We start from the raw sequence: 4,514 nt of genomic DNA on the forward strand, positions 1-4,514 counted from the left end.
AAAAGCGTGGAAAGTACAATGAACTCTTCACGGAGCCTCTAATGACCCCTCTGGCTGGGCAAGCTGATCTCAAACTCCTTGTACCTGTGACTCATCTCTTCTAGTTCTACGGATGAGCTTTTGCCCCAGGCGCAGCATGATCTGCAACCAATTAAGTGCCTACAGTCCTGTTTTTGCACTTGAATTTTCTTTATTGTGGTAAAATGTATATAACATCAGATTTGCCATTTTAACCATACAGTTCCATGGAATTAATTACATTCACAATGCAGTGTGACCATCACCTCTACCTATTACAAAATTTTTTTCATCATCTTAAACATAAACTCTGTACCCATTAAGCAATAACTTCCCATTGTCCCTTCCCTATCAGTTTCCAGTAACCTCTATCTACTTCTATCTCAGAAGATTTTTTTCCTATAAATTCATTTTTTTCTTAATTACATGTGCATACACTTCTGCCATGGTACAAAGAGCAAAGTGAGAGGAGACTTCCTCTAATCTCTCCAGCTCAGATAATGTGGCATGACTTAGGCGTGTTACTGAGAATGTGCATTGGTAATTGTTGGCTGGAGGCAAAGAGTATGCTACTGCAACTCCCCAGAGGAGAAAACTGCATGTATAAGTGTTAGAATCAAGATAGACTAATTTATAAAACTGTGTAACAGCAGCATATACAGCAGAACACAAGCCATAGTTCTATATCAAGTGTTGCGCCCGCACCACGCTCAGCCAGTGAGCGGGAACCGGTCTCCACATGGGATCCGAACCCTCGGTGGGAGCGCCACTGCACTCACAAGCGGCGCACTCTCCAGTGTGCCACCAGGCTGGCCCTAGTTTATTTTTAATATAAAATTATATGGCACTTTGCCATTTTAAAAAATAAAATAAATCATATATAAAACTATAAAAAATGAATCGCTCTGGTTGTTGGGGTACAAGATTGGTGGTGGGGAGGCCAAGGAAGAGACTTCTGCAAGGGCCAGGTGGGAGATGGTGAAGGGTGAACCAGAGAGGAGACAGCAGAGGTACAGAGCGGGGCATGTGTGTAGAGAGCTTGGTGTTGCCAGGATAGGAAAGAGTGAAGGATGAAACTTCCAGGTATCTGTTTGAGTCATGAGTGTACGTGGTTGCGTACACTATCTACTCACCTCCTCCCAATTATCTCTTGCACCCAACAGTACAGGGTGGGCCTCTCCTAAAGGACAAAGGGAGAATTTACATTCGTGGGGCTAAGATGAACTCATAGCTTAGAATACAAAGATGCTGGTGGACATCTAGTCCAACACTTACATGTTACAGAAGGGAAAAGTGAAGTCGAAGAAAAAAAAAGGATTTACCAAAGGATCACCTAGAAAGGTAGTGAGTTTGAATCCTCATTGACTCAAAGAACCAGGGAAACTGGTTCCCTTTATCCCTGAAACCCCTTTTATCCCCCCTCTCCAGAAGGAACTAATGTTAACAGCTTGTTGTATATACTTTCATACATCTTTTAAGGCCTTTAGAAAAATAAACAGTCCATTTAGAAATTATTATGGTGGGACTGTGGTGGCTGGATGGTGGACTAGAGGGGCCCAAGGCACGTTCCTCCCACAGAAGAAGACCAGAGCAAAGAATGGACAGCTAAGTACTGGAGAGAGCATGGGTGGGAGAGGGTGGGAAGGTGCCGGAAGCCTGGTAAGGACCCTGGGGAGCATGAAGACACGAGAGGGTGATATAGAGAGGAGAGGGAGGCACACAGCTTCAGCAGCCACATCTGCAACACCAGGATTGGTGGTGCAGGAGGAATTTTTCCTTACAGTGAAAAGCATTTGCTCAGCTGTGAGCACTTCACAGTGGTAATTCTTCTCTTGCTCGTGCTCCAGCCTGCCGCTGCCACCTCTTCCTTCTCCAGTGCATTATCTAGTCCCAGAGCCATCGCCATCTCCCTGCACAAGAGTTTGTCTCACCCACCAACCACAGCCCTAACTAAAAAAAAGGAGAAGATCCAAAGAACAAAAATTAGAAATGAAAAAGGAGACATTACAAACAATACCACAGAAATACAAAGAATCATTAGAGACTATTATGAACAATTATATGCCAACAAATTTAGAAAGCTGGAGAAAACAGATAAATTTCTGGACACATACAAACTCCCAAGACTGAACCAAGAAGAAACAGAAAACCTAAATAGGTCAATAACAAGCAATGAGACTAAATCAATAATCAGCAGCCTTCTAACAAAGAAAAGCCCAGGACCAGGTGTCTTCACTGCTGAATTCTACCAAACTTTTAAAGAGGAATTAATACCAATTCTTTCAAGTGTTCCAAAAAATGGAAACAGAGGCCATTTCCCCAAACTCATTCTATAAGGCCAGCATCACCCCGATACCAAAATCAGATAAAGAAAACAACAAAAAAAGAAAACTACAGGTCAATATCCTTGATGAACATAGATGCAAAAATCCTCAACAAAATATTAACAAACAGAATATAGCAGCACATCAAAAATATTATACATCAGGATCAAGTGGGATTCATCCCAGGGATGCAAGAATGGTTCAACTTATGCAAATCAATAAATGTGAAACACCACATCAACAAGATCAAGGACAAAAACCATGTGATCATCTCAATAGATGCAGAAAAAGCATTTAACAAAATTCAACATCTCTTCATGATAAATATTCTGAACATATTAGGTATGGAAGGAAAGGATCTCAACACAATAAAAGACATATGCGAGAAACCCGCTGTCAATATCATCCTGAATGGGGAAAAGCTGAAATCTCTTCCTTCAAGAACAAACAAGACAAGGATGCCCACTCTCACCACTCCTATTTCATATAGTATTGGAAATATTAGCCAGACCAATCAGGCAAGAGAAAGAAATAAAGAGCATCCACCTTGTAAAAGATGAAGTCATACTGTCCCTGTTTGCAGATGACATGATCCTATATATAGAAAAACCCAAAGACTCTACCAAAAAACTCTTTGAGCTGATAAATGAATTCAGTAAAATAGCAGGATATAAAATCAACATGCAAAAATCAGTCGCGTTTTTATACTCCAATAACAAAGTAGCAGAAAAAGAAATCAAGAAAGCTAGTCCATTTACAATAGTCACCACAAACCACCGCCACCACCAACAACAAAAACAACAACAAAAAACTAGGAATAAATTTGACTAAGGAGGTGAAAGATCTCTATAATAAAAACTACAAGTCAGTGTTGAAAATTAAAGAGGACACAAAAAGATGGAAAGACATTCCATGCATTTGGATTGGAAGAATTAACATTGTGAAAATGTCCATACTGCCCAAAGTGATCTACAGATTTGATGCAATCCCCATCAAAATACCAATGACATTTTTCACAGAAACAGAAAAAAAAAAAAAATCCTAACACTCATATGGAAAACCAAAAGACCCCAAATAGCCAAAGCAATCCTGAACAAAAAAATAAAGCCAGAGGCATTACACTAGCTGACTTCAAAATATACTACAAAGCTATAGGAACTGCAACAGTATTATACTGGCATTAAAAACAGACACACAGACAAAGGAACAGAATAGATAATCCAGCAACCAATCCATGTTCTTACAGCTCCCTGATCTTTGACAAAGACACCAAGAACAGAACATACATCATGTAAAAGACAGCCTCTTCAAAAAATTGGCTGGGAAAACTGGTATCCACATGTAGAAGAATGAACCTAGATTCGTACTTCTTGCCATATACCAAAATCAACTCAAAATGGATTAAAGAATTAAATATAAAACTTGAAACTATAAAAATCTTAGAAGAAAACATAGAGAAAACACTTCAGGATATAGGACTGAGTAAAAACTTTATGAATAAGATCTCAAAAGCACAGGTAACAAAAGAAAAAATAAACAAATGGGATTATATCAAACTAAAAATCTTCTGCACAGCAAAAGAAACAGTTAACAGAGCAAAAAGACAACCTACAGAAGGGAGAAAATATTTGCAAACTATAAATCCAACAAGGGATTGATATTCAGAATATACAAAGAACTCAAACAATTTAACAGTAAAAAACAAATAATCTGATTTTTAAAATGGGCAAATGAGCTGAACAGACTTTTCTCAAAGGAAGACATACAAATGGCCAACAGGCACATGAAAAATTGCTCAACATTACTAGACATCAGTGAAATGCAAATCAAAACCATGTTGAGATATCATCTCACCCCAGGTAGAATGGCTGTTATCAAAAAGACAAATGCTGGTGAGGATGCAGAGAAAGGGAATCCTTCTATGCTGCTGGTGGGAGTGTAGATTAGTGCAGATATATGGAAAACAGTGTGGAGGACTCTCAGACAATTACAGATAGAACTACCATATGATCCAGCAATTACACTACTGGGTATATATCCAAAGGAATGGAAATCATCATGTCAAAGGAGCACATGCACTCCCATGTTTATCACAGCTCTATTTACAATAGCCAAGATGTGGAACCAACCTAAATGATGGGAGACTGGATAAGGAAAACGTGGTATATATAT

The sequence above is a fragment of the Galeopterus variegatus genome, unplaced genomic scaffold, assembly GCF_000696425.1.
Source record: "Galeopterus variegatus unplaced genomic scaffold, G_variegatus-3.0.2 Scaffold9018, whole genome shotgun sequence".
Taxonomy (NCBI): Eukaryota; Metazoa; Chordata; class Mammalia; order Dermoptera; family Cynocephalidae; genus Galeopterus; species Galeopterus variegatus.